Raw genomic sequence first — 13,444 nt, forward strand, 5'->3', positions numbered from 1 at the left:
AGAGTAAACTGTCAAACTCACATGTAGCATGACAATTAACAGTAATAATTAACTTTCATGTTGATTAAAGAGAACATCCCTGATCAACACGGGAACATGGCTATGATCATATTGCGGTAATTACATCTCTACATTCTGTATCTTGCTGATCGTGTACCACCGCGCTGTGCTTGCTTTTTTTTAATTATCTCTATAAACAATCACTACCGTTAAAGTCAGTGCCTGAAAAGGGTGTTGTGTTCCTGACGCACTGTAATGTTCATGTGACTCCAGATACAGCAGGGAACAATAAACCGTCACCAAAAGACAACATTTACATTTTAATTAGGTCAAATCACTGGATCAGATATCGGACAGTTAAAAATGTAAAATCTGATATAATCCAAAAATCCTATACATCAATAGGCTAGAACCAATCTGGCCCGCAGGATGAATTTGTGAAAATTTTACATTATGAAATGCTATAATTTCTTAAAGTTGTAATGTCATAATATTCTTGAAATTTCCCCAGGACATATCAGGTTGTTCACAATAATATTTTATTATATATTATGTCTTTGAAATGTGTTGTTAACAGCTTAACAACAATCTAAAATAACTCTGTCTGACTCACATCAGTATAGATAGATACTTGAGTTTGTGGTATCGGTATTAGACACAAAAAAAGCGGTATCGTCCCATCCCTTATTTTAATGCCAAGCAGAGTTAGCAACATGTCCCCTGACAAAAGGACATGTTTTTTAACGAAGACATGAGTCAATATCAGACTTGCACTTGACCTGAATAGATTGTACAGCAAAAAGCCTGAAGCATTGGAAATGATTCCATCTACTTACTGTACCTTTTCTCCTCAGCAAGCCTGGGTTTTGAAATATCTCAATGCTCAAGCACAAATAAGGTCTCTTTGCATTGCGACATAAAAGGAACTGTTCATCCACTTTTAAGCCCAATTACTTTTACTCTACTTCTCCATTCCTCTCTCAGTCGTCCTTTCTGTTGAGTTGTGCAAAAAAAAAAAAAAAAAAAGCCAAGTGAAATTATGAGAAAACACAAAGAGGCCTTTGATGTAAGTGCATATGTATAAACGCAGTTTGAAATGCTTTAGGCATTTCTCATCAACAAACCTACTTTTTACGCTTTATCTTCAGAAGGCACAAAATGAACACCCGGCAAAAACATTTCAAACTGGGATGAGATCCTGCCACAAGGACAGAACCATCAGAGAACCTTTATGGTCAGAAAATAAATGTATGTTATTTTTCCCTTCAGCTTAAAAATGAAGCACTTATAACTTCAGCACTCTGAGGGAGCAATGAGCCACAAGGTCAATTATATGTGGACTTTGTGTAATGGAATGAGTCAATGATGTTTGCCAACTTCTCTGTAGAATTAATGAGCACTTGACACTTCATATTTCCCGTTCTGGGGCTCCCGGGCATCATAATCAATACAACAAATTCATTATCTGTCCAACTGAGTGATGTGCCGAAATCGCAGCTGTAAGAACCATTTCGCAAATATGAAATTATTGGTATGGAGTTAATCTCTAAAGAGCAAATAGCATATTTCCTGCTGAGTCCACAGCATGTATGAGACGCCACTTGCTGGCTGCATCAGCAGAGTAGAGACGAGACAGGAGGCAAGGCTGTAGCAGACGTACTGTTGAAAGAAAAAAAAAATATATATAGACATTTTTGTTTTGTTTCAGTAAAGTAAAGATGACAGAAGATGGATAAATATGCAAAAGCCCACTTGGAAAACTGGGCTGTCATTGTGTTCAATTTGGAGGAGTGCTTGAATCTGAATAATATATTTCCTCGGATAAAGTTTTGACTTGTTTGTGGATTTGGGCCATGAACAGATTGTTCCATGGAAGAATTGTAGCCCATCCACTTTGGTGCTTACTCTGGAGGTTCCTCTAAAAAACATTGGCAAACTAGTATCACAATAAGCATAAAGTAATTTCCCATTAAAGGTTGTTTTCACAGTCATTTTATTTTACTCAGATATTTGATTTCGAGTTGCTGCTCTGGGTTATCACAAAGTGATCAACTTTGCCAGGAAATAAATCATCCCACAGTGTTTATTGGCTTGTTATGCTGTGTGTAATGTGCTCAATGACGTGGAAGATGGCTGCTATCTCAATGTCCAACAAGATGTTGTTGATCTTTGATTAAAGATTTTTCTGAGACTGTTGGGGGAGCAGAACAGAACAATAACTCACTATTATTTTCTCCTAGTATCAAATTGTGTCCTGGCTCTGCTGCCCCAGCAGTGATGAATAGCTGAACTGTTGAAGAGCTCAGTGCAACCCAACAGACGGGACCAATTATAGAATCTTAGACGTCACCAGAGACCTCAACCTCCACATCTGCACAGTTAACATAATGACCTCTCCCAGGCTGAAGGGAGGAGTTGGGGATGCTATGATGCAGAGCTCTGAAGAGCCTCTGACATCACGGTCGGGTTGAGCACAGCGACTCAACATTTACACTGGACACTCAAGGCTTACAGATAAATCTATAAGTCTAACTTATGACTCTGTCTTCTATGGTATGAAATGAAAATGTGTTTCTGGGAGTACTAACTGACTGATGAACATAATTAGCTTTTAAAGAGCTAAACAGTCAGTACGTTAACATGCCCGTTTAATCGAGCTAAGGCCATAGTCCGACTAAGACAGTCAACCGCCAACCGAGTATACATGAGAAAATTGATTTCTTGACCGTGTACATCTGACTCTGACTCCATAGACCTTGCCTCTGTAGAGGTCTCCATAGACCTTGCAAGAATGCTGTATCACTCTGTAAGCTAGTGTTTAATTAGTCAGTTTCCTGTTGACCTTTACATGGAGGAGTAATCCGACTATGTATGTATCTAAATCTTAGTCAGTCTAATATGTTTAGATGACATTAAGAAAAACGTATTATTGTCGACAGGCCGAATAAAATGCATGTGTTTCCATGCGATGGCCTCTAACCTCACAGTTTAAAGGGAATGATTACATGGGTAAAATATCCATGAGACGCACTTTAAATTCCAAGTAGTGTAAATGGTATTAAGTGCTCCATCTTATATCCTTGGCCTTCTAATGGCAATAAGCCAAAGCACAAGAGCTTCAAAAGGTAATGGGAGCTGAACATCCGATTTGTTAATTGCATGTTCAAAAAAAGAAAAGAAAAGCAAACCTTGCATAATTAAGAGACCAAGAACAACCCTTAAACCATTCACCTGTGTATTTTTCCCCACTGCTTTGGCTGTAAAGCTGTGGTGCTTTAGACCATGCACTTAGATCATTAAAATACAGTCAGTGCCTTTGGTCAGTTCACCATGTCAACTCAGGGTAACACCTGTATTTCTTTCTAGCCCGTAATTGGCTCCCAAGTGAACGATGTTATTGCAGTCTTTGCCCATATCTAGCAATACTATGATGTGCATTATTTATATCCATCATTGAAAGAAGTCTGATCACGAGACTAGGCCATAGACGCACAATGTCTGGTCTCATCTTTAAACAACACTCTAGCCAAGTCCCAGCAGAACACAAAGCTGACCATTAACTTTCATTAAATGCTCTATTAAGAACCTCTGCTTTCCTCTCGACTCAGCACTATCTCCCCCCGAGTTGCTTTGCGCTCACGCTGACTCTAATTGAGAGCGACTGAATTATTGCTGATGAGACGAACCGAAACACACGCAAACACACATCCATACATATGCTGCGCGCCGTACAAACAAATTACAGTTCGACAGAGGCAGCGACCGTCATAGGCAGGTTGAACAGGAAACAATTTAGCCAATATGGAGCGTTAAAAACCTTTTTTGTCCGCATCTTATCCAGTAGTCTCACCAGTAACAGTAGTACAGTGTACGCTGTTTGGATTGGCTCCAATCAACTGGAGAGGAAGTGGATTTTAATCTCTATGGCTACAATGTGTACAGTGACCTCAAGGTATTCATTAAACATCATCATTATCACTGGAAATCAGTGGTATTTGCACACACATCATCTCCGTCACGTTGCAAAGGATTTATCGACGCACAAAGAACATTACTATGTGATTCAGTCGTCGCCACTTATGCTGATGAGGGGGGCGCAGCAGCCAAGTTTATACAGCTGCGTGGGAAGTTAATAAACCACACTGACACTAAGCTTTACAATATATCTAACATAACCATTTATGTCACAGCCTGTGAATCAAAGTCCAACAAGCTGGAAATAACCCATACCGTCCTGACAGGGAAATGTAACGACATAAGAGGAAGAAAAGAAAGACATTAATTATTCCTACAAAACAGGAACGAGAGAATTAATCATGTGACTGCGTTGACAAAAAAACAGTCATGAGGCCCACGGGTCCATTAAAAGACTCCTGGTGACTTTGTGGAAGAACTGTGTAGTGACACAGACAGGCATCATTACACATTTTCATGCTTCCGTTCGCCTTCCACGAAATGTCACTTCATATTCAGTGTCCTTTCACTTTGCCGTGGCTGTGCTCTTTCCTGTCGAACGCCCGTCAGTTTTTCTCACTTTGCTCAGTCACAACCTCTTACTCTCCAGATATTTGTCTCTATCGCCTCTGCCCTTTCATTTTACACCCACTGAACTCACGGCATCGTCGCACATGTTTTTTTTTTTTATAATCCCACTTTCTTTTTTAACTTTAGATGATTCCACGCTCAATGAGAGACCTGGAGTAGAGGTCACCAGTTCAGACTTACTTTGCGAATGCTCCCCTTGGCTAATTTTTCAATGTAGCTGTTAAATGGCAGAGGTTTAATTTGCACGGCCCTCAGACTTGATGTAGTTGAGGTGAAATTTGCTGGAAGTTGTCCAGTGGAGCTGAATTTGGGAGTGACGTGACCTCACAGAATCTCTGTATTTGTTATGACATGTAAGTCAGTTGAAACGAGTCAAATAACGCAACTGAAGGACATTTTATGAGGACAAAAAGGATTTATGGCCGACATGGGGCAAAGCAAGTTTTACTCTCTGAATATGGCATGTTTTTTTACATTACTTTTGAGTATTTTCTTTCAATAAGAAAAGTCAGAAAGTGAAGGAGCACTCAGAAGATAAATAAATAGGTTTAGCAATCCGAGGTAATTGAAATGATTACTATACAATACCTTACCCTAAGTGCTCACATGGCACAGATCTGTGCCACAGATTACCTATAAAAAAAGAAACATATAAGAAAATCTATATTGCACATACCTATACCACCCTCATCTGTATATACTGTACGTTTAAATATAATGATGCCTAGTGGTTGGTTATTTAAGATAGTGCTTATATATACACAGTGCATGATTCTGAAATGTCTTAATATTATTTGTTTTGTTGCCTTTATTTAAGACAACACACAATGAGGTGTAGGTGTTGCGTGAGTGTGTGTGTGGACGTCATCTTATTCAAACACACACACAGGACAACAACTGTTTCTATCTTAGCTGCACGTCCAGGTGAGAATCTGGAAGAAGAAGAAGAAGAAGAGGGAGACAGCCAGAGGAAGGGGTGACAAAAATGGCCAAAACTGTGAGTAATGCTGCACTAAATTGTAATGCAAGACAGGTCAGCGAGGGCTTTCACACACTGCTCTATTGCAGCACTCAAACTGAATCCCATCATTTATTGAAAGAGTTCCGACACTCAGCGGAAACATAGAGGGTGTAAAGAAGGACACGCTAGGAATATGAATATAAAAGGAAACAGAAAAGAATCAGGAAGGGAGGTTAGCAGGCTTTAAAGGACGACGCAAAATATGTTGGGTTTTTAATGTTTGAGATCATTTGTTCCGATTTACATGAGGAACCAGCAGCTCCTGAGTCTTAGCGAGCCAAACAGACATTTCCTGTACGGACTTTGGTGCCAGAGAATGAGCAGTTTACAAACTTGCGGCCTTAAAATGCCGTCTAATGGCAGAGCCTCTTTTCCACCACAGGAACTTGTCTCATTTACTGCTAGTAATAACAGTAAATGCTGGAATGGGGGTAAATAAGGCCCTGGTAATAAATGTTCCTGGAAATGTTGGTGGAAAAGTAAATCTTAAAATCAATTTTTCTTTCAACCATTTTATCACTAAAAGCCCAGATGAATTATCCCTCGACTAATGATACCTTTATCACTTAATGTATAGAAAAGGTACAACAACAAAAAAGTTGATTGGTTGAAAAAAGGTCGACTCATCTCTATAATCTGTTAATCTGATGCTACTGTTGGTTGTTTTGGCAGTGTGTGACACTAAAGGCGATTCATCACTGATAAAAAAAACTGAAATACTGAGGGAGAGGTGCAGGTTCACAATTTAATAAGCCAGATAAAATCTGTGATCATATCAACATCACCAAATGCTACGATTATGATTTAGATTATGATAAAAGGGAGACGGCGGCGTGGTGTGGATTAAAGCCTCCTAAAGCTTCCAGCACAGAGACGACCTGACAGAGGCGGCTGGAAAACTGTTCAAGACATTTATGCCATCTGACGTGAGGCACTAATCCAGTTACGCTGAAAGTGATTTGTTTAGTTATTATTATGCAAATGATTTTGGGGCGCCGCTTTGACAAATCTTCATTATATTGCCACCGCCCTCTCAGTCAATCATAATACTGCACCAGGTGCATTCTGAAGCACTGGTTCAGAGGAAATTAAATGAATGTTGTAACACAATCGATTAACAGGTACGGACACAAAGTGATTTAAAAACAAAAACAATAATACGCAAGTCAAATTAGAATTCATCTGAAAACCTCCTTCACTTTCAAACCTGGTTCACCATCTTCAGGATTGCAGTTACCAGAATGGTTTAAGGTTAAGAAAAAAATTTCAGGAAGGAAAATACATATGCATAAAATGGTCTCAGACGGCAATGAGGTGAACATGCCTCTAGCACAGTTCTTCTCACAAGGAAAGAGAACCCTCTTTGCGTCTACAAGGCATATTTTTTTGAACACTTCCATGGAAGCTCGTGTCTGTAGCTGCCGTTAGAGGAGCTGTATTTGAACCCCTGTTCAATTTATTCAGGGATGGGCTCATTAAGACGGGAACTCACTTCCACACTCTGCACCCTTAAAGCTAACGCTGTATAGTCATCTAAAGATTATGAGGTCAAGAATGCTTCTGAGAAAGAGATATATAATTAGCGCTGCACAGCACAGCACAGCACAGCAGAGCAGTACATTATGTTCTCTGCTGTTTCCATGGTGGCTTAAGTAGAAATGAACAGGATTTCAATTCTCACAGTTGGACAACAGAGTTCTTTAGTATGATCACATCCCTGTCTTAAAAGATAGTGTCGACCCTCCCAAAAAATGCTGATTTTTAAGGCTTTTCAAACAGACGTGCAATGACGGAAAAGGGTGATAATAAGAAATAATTGGCGAAGAGGAACATCTTCTTACACAACAGTGAAGACCCTGTAATATGGTAATGACATTTTATCTCCACACGCTATAATAGAAGGACAGGAAATACCTCGGGGACAATGAACGAATATTGCTTTGACCAAGTGAAAATGTCGAGTGTGTTCTCCCAGAACACAGGGGGAAATGCAAGCACGTACAGTGCTCATGATTGAATGATGCAACCTAGTGTTGACCTCACAATGGCACCTTCAAAGCCGGGCGCTGGACAAACACGGGCGGCGTAAACCCTTTTTGAATTTTCACAACTGAAGGAAGCTCATACAGATACATTTCCACGTCGACGTCCTCATCCTTTAATCTGAAGAAGAAAAAGAATGATGCAATCATGTTTTTTTTGGTTTTTTTTCCTTTAATACGCTCAATGCCACCGTGTCATTACGCAAGAGACTCCATTTGTGGCAGAGATTTGTCTCTGTAAAGAGGGTAGAAGGCTAAAAAAGTGAGCAAATAAGTAATAACAAATAATAACAAAGAAGTGGACGATGAACACCGGTTTTTAATTCAATGTTGTTTCTTTGTTAACAATTTCCCACATAGTGCATGCAACATATGGCTAAGAATACATGCCAAGAAATTAACCACTCATGGTCCTCTATGCTGTGTGCTGCGACTAATTTGATTTAGATGTTTACAAGCACAGTAGATATAATTAGACCGCTTCCACCTTAGGGGTGCAATACTTTATTGATCATTAACTTGAAATGAATTATTAATGAAAGTTTCTGTTATAATTAAACAGTTTCTATTCCATATTCTGAAATATCAGCACATTACAGATGGACTGTTTTGTTGTCGGTGCAGGGAAAAGAGTGCAATTATCGAATGAAATCATTGTAAAATTCCACTTCTGTGTAACATGCACGATGTTACGCTTTCCTCGCTGATATCGTCATGTACAAGTAAAGTGGCTGACGCTAATTATGAGGAGAACATAAAGGTTATTGCTTATTGTTCGTTTAGAAAACGCATAAACCATTCGACAATATCATCAAAGCATTTTCAGGGACGGGAGCAAAGGGATTTCTAAAGTGCACATTTCTCGCGAAAAGTACCAACAACTTCTAATGTGTGTTCCAGACAATTAACCTGGTGCCAGAAACTCTTGGTACACGAATAAAACAGTGGTCATATCCTGGCCTCTTATGTTTGTGTAACTGGAGAGGTTAAAATTGTATTTTCAGCCATGCGATTATGTTTCCCCCGGGAGAGCTTGTACTGTCGATTTGTGAAACTACAGTTTTATTACTTGAAGCGTGATTAGCTGTGGACGGGGTGGGAGGAATGCTGGGAACTCGTGTTGTACCTGGGTTTGCTCGGAGGATGTTTTGGTATCGTGGCAGGATTAGCGACCAGGTCTGTCAGACATGGATATTAAATAAGATGCAGGGGGGAAAAAACAGAAAAGCTTTGAGGTGATCGAACGGCTAATCTCAATTTCCCTGCCAGCAAGAGTAAAGCTCATTAAATTGTGTGTACCTGTTTGTCTTTCTGTCCTCTTCCCTCACTCTCTCTCTCTCCATATTGTGTTTCAATTTGTTCTGCTCTTATTGAAAAAGTGGAACATTTTCAATGTCATTGCTTTATATTCCGCACAGGTACGTCTCATTAGTAAGAATCTCCAAAAGAAAAAGGACAGACACTGTCTGAATATGTTATGCCAAATAATTCCCATCTCTGCACCCCTTCAACCTGACAAATGCTTTGTTAGATTTATTGTACTGTTGTTGCTGTTCCCTATGTCGCATCACCATATTTAATAATGGCACTAATATATCAGTGAGACATGCTACTCCTCGCTAAACTCAATAAATGTTTGTCCTTCTTCTACTGCGTCGCCAGAATGCTTTCACTGCAGCCTGACAAGGGCAAAAGTCCAGGTAGTCACTGAGCGCACGAGTCATAATAATAATGAATAGCAATAATGTGCTAATTTAGCTGAGCGTTTCAAAGTTTGAATGAAGTTTCTATACTGTGAGTAAGTGGAACCAGTTAACTGACAAATACGGCAGAATAAAAAGAACAACATATAGTGAGATTGTTGCAGCAGTGCCACTAATTACCTGGAAAACCGCGGCATAATTAGCATATACACATGGAGACAATTAGCCTTTGTTCACCCCAAGTGGTATCAATACTGTGTCCTCCTGAAATGAAGACATTGCATGTATACCTTTATGCTCCCTGTCAAAAATAGCACGCTAATTGTTCCTGCTACCTTCCCAGGAGGGGATACATTTTTTTCAAGGCCATGGTCTTGTCTGTGATTGGTATTAGCCTAAAATTGCTAATCACTAAATGCTATGTTCAAGTAACACGTTGTAAGCGTAAGCTATTTCACTGCAAACGAATAACCAAGGTCGCTGTACAGTTGAGAACGGATAAAAAAAAAAACAATAACCACAAACACTAACAAACAAACAATCAAATCAGGTGGCAAAAACCTGTCGTTTCAACAGTGAAGAAAGAAAGAAGAGGAAAAAACTATAATCACAAGCTTGTTAACACTTTCATGTAGAGACAGTCTGCACTTCATCACGTCTAAATATATTCAGTGATTATTAACTGTTACCTGCAGCAAAGTGGCAGCCATGTTGGGGGGATTTGAAATTAAGTTTGTGTCAAACAACACTTTTCACAAAGCAAACAACACCATTTTAAGAAGCAACTAAAATACTGATTTAATCATTAAAAAATATCGTATTTCATTGTTTGAAAATGCGCTCCCTGATTTGTTCTTTGCGTCGTGGTTGGAACAATATAATTGTAAGTATCTAACGTTTATAACTGTTAGATTCTTACAATTGTTTTGCCGGATGACGACGGGGAAAGCTTGGGGAACGAGTTTCTCGACGGACTACCGACGGCCCATTGAGCTGTCGTTCCAAAACTCAGCAGCCAATCAGCAGGCAGCTTCCTGAGGCCCGCCCATGGTCAGAATCGCAAACAAAAAAACCCCGGCGCAAAGAACAAATCAGGGAGAGCAAAGAACACGTGTATTTTCAAACAATAAAATGCAATATGCTTGAATCAATATTTGATTTGCTTCTTAAAAAAGTGTAGTTTGCTTCGTGAGAAGTGTTGTTTGAAAATATTGACACAAATCTAATTCCTGTACGGTTGCATCATTATGCAGTCGCACGACTTATTTGGACCGATTTGCTCCGTGACATTTTGAATTGTAAGCGGCTCCATTCTTACCCGTCCGAGGAGATTTGTTCTGCGCGGAAAAAGCGGCTCTTGTTTGATAACGTCGTCTATTGCAAGTGAATTGTATATGGATACACCCAGCTGATGAGTAGTTGTAGGCGACTAAGGCTGGAGTCACATCTGTCGGCCGTAATGCGTGTAACACTTTCCATATCAAACGAATAAGTGCAAACTCCACAAGTTCACAAAATGTGTTTGATGCCACATTGTTTCATCATATTCTTCTCATGAATGAATGTGTTTTTCCACCGTCTGTGGTATTTCTAATAGATTCCTCTGCATTATCATACTGTAAAGCTGCTCTGCTGCATGAGATGAGGATCATTTTAATCTGAGCCTCACTGTGGAATGAACGGGGCCCATTCCAGGGCTGATATGTGGTAACAGGCTGCGATTACAGTGTTTTGCAGGTTATCAACAGAAATGACAGCGCTTAATTCCCTGTTTGCCGCATGTTCAACGTGTTCTCCTCCGGAGACGCGCTGTAGTAAACTACATCCACTCTGTGCAATTCTCTGGGACTGAGTGCGTGTTGTTCCCTCATCATACTTAAGCTGACAAAGAAGAATTTTTTATTTTTTTTTGCTTGTCCAAAAAGAAAGAGGAGGAAGACAGATAACACAAAACCTATTTTACCCATTTTCTCTGGGCAATCACACCAACAAAGCAAGAAGAAGTGGTTTTTTTTTTTCCCCCTTTCAAATACAGAGTTTGTGAGAAACATATTTTCCATTTTGCTGATATCTACAGTAAGATGCATATGAATTTTTTACACCTGAACACATGTAGGTCTGATACGTTGCTCTTGTTTATGGCACTGTAGCGTAGTGCTGGAGCTGTGTATGACATTTCAGCGAGGGAATAATCACTGCAGAAGAACAGAGCACGGTTTGCATGTCCAATTAGATGAGGGATTTGAGGACTGAGTTGAGTCCTTCACACTCACACTAAACTAGCCTCTCACACCCCATCTCCTGTAGGCAGGACCAGTTTAGAAAGTAACCCAGATGAACAGCCCACTGTGTAAATCTGGCACTGAAGGGGCAAAAAATATTGCCTTCTGTTTCATTTAAGAGACAAATCATTCAATGGCGTGTCCATAATTCTACATATGCAAATGCGGCCATTGTTGCTGCATGGTGCTGTGGTTGGGCAGCTGTGGGATCCCGTCAGCTCACGGTTGGTCGGTAGTGTTTTATGAGGAGTCACAGTTCTCTATTAATCACTCTGAGGGGGCTGAGTGAGGGAACGCTAACACTGTTGTATTGCTCGGAGAACGGCGCTTTCCCACAACAATGAGGCAACAGATTATGTTTACATTTCCTAAACTACACTGACAGCTGATGGTGAGTCGTCTCTTGTGCTGCTCGGGGATTAGTTGTGAGGCGTTCCCGCTCGATTGGAAAGGACACAGTGCAAACGTGGAAACAAACACCGGGGTTGAAGACTGGGTGGCATCGCCCGACACCTGCAGCACAGTGTCAGAATGATTGACAGCCGTCTCTGCCACAGCTTGGGCAGGAGCAATCACTCAACCCACTAATTACATCAGTTGCTTCAGATGATTGCAGGAGCAGGTATGCTATAGTAGTTGCATATTCTGCTATATACTTAAAAACACCAAAACCAAACGTTCATTAGATGCAGTAATTACATTCTCACTCCAAAGCATATGTGACAGTCGCATAATTGGTTATATGCACAATGCACTTAATTTGCATTCACCATTAAAATTGTGAGATCAGGCATAATAGTGTGTGTCGTACTGCTAAAAGCACTGTAACTAATGTCAAACTCTGAAATCCCTGTGGTTGCAGCTTTAGGAGACTCAATACTTTTCTCTTTAGCCCAGTGCAAGGACACTGCCCTTATGCTACTTCTCTGCTGCCTACCCTCTTACGGTTATCCTTTCTAATCACAGCATGCATATCCCCAAAGGAGAATCCTTGGAGGTCCATCAATAAAAGCTGTCATCTCCCCCAAAAAAAAGCTTTCTTTATTTGATCTTTTGACTCATCACAGCCTTCAAGCAACTTCATCCTGACTTCTGATGTGAGTCACACAACAACCCATGCATAATAAAGGTAAAATCAAAGTAAAGTGTCCAGAGCGTAGCTCAATAGATTACAAGTACACATGGGCACTTCGAGGAGTTTACCTTCCACCCTCTGTTATCCAATATCAACGGCTTGTCAACGCCTTTCTTACAAGTAACCCTGGGATTCCACTGAATGCCTGTTGCGTCACATTGCATCTCTGTTCCGCTGCACAGGGTTAGGGTTAGTCACACAGGACCAGGTATTTTTCCACACTTCAGTGTCTCGTAACCACAGCTATTATTTGAAGACGGCTCATGACGACACAGTTCTTTAAAGTCAAAAAAAAAAAAGGAACGGTGTCTCTCCATCAAAAGCCATCACATCAGGATTTAAGTGTATCCAATATGACAGCGCTTCTCCAGTCAGACAGGCGGCTCAGAGAAAACAAGCGAGTCGCGCGAAATAAAACAACAAAGCAGAGGAGGATGAAACGATAAGCTGTTATTGTTTTCGGTAGGACTCTTTTTCTCAGCTCCGTCTGTGATGGTGTATTTAGGTTATGTTGGGACACCAATTGGGGAAGGATATTGCTCCCTTAAAGCCAACATCTGCCCAGTAGAGGGGAATTACATTTCAAGGTGAAGAGGATAGACTTTTGTTGTGTTTTCATCTCACAAATTGGCAGCATTAGTTACTGCACTCAGCTTTTACTGAGCCATTGCTTGTTAGGAGAAAAACAAAAAGAAAAAAAAAAAAACAGTAATTAA

At 40.2% G+C, this 13,444-nt stretch overlaps 1 protein-coding gene across 5 annotated transcripts in view; it reads right to left on the reverse strand.

The window, feature by feature from the left end:
• LOC122766875 (neurexin-2-like) overlaps positions 1 to 13,444 on the reverse strand; it is a 563,355-nt gene that overhangs the window by 258,822 nt on the left and 291,089 nt on the right. The gene's annotated exons all lie outside the window — the stretch shown is intronic.

This window comes from Solea senegalensis, linkage group LG3 (genome assembly GCF_019176455.1).
Source record: "Solea senegalensis isolate Sse05_10M linkage group LG3, IFAPA_SoseM_1, whole genome shotgun sequence".
In the NCBI taxonomy this organism is placed as follows: domain Eukaryota; kingdom Metazoa; phylum Chordata; class Actinopteri; order Pleuronectiformes; family Soleidae; genus Solea; species Solea senegalensis.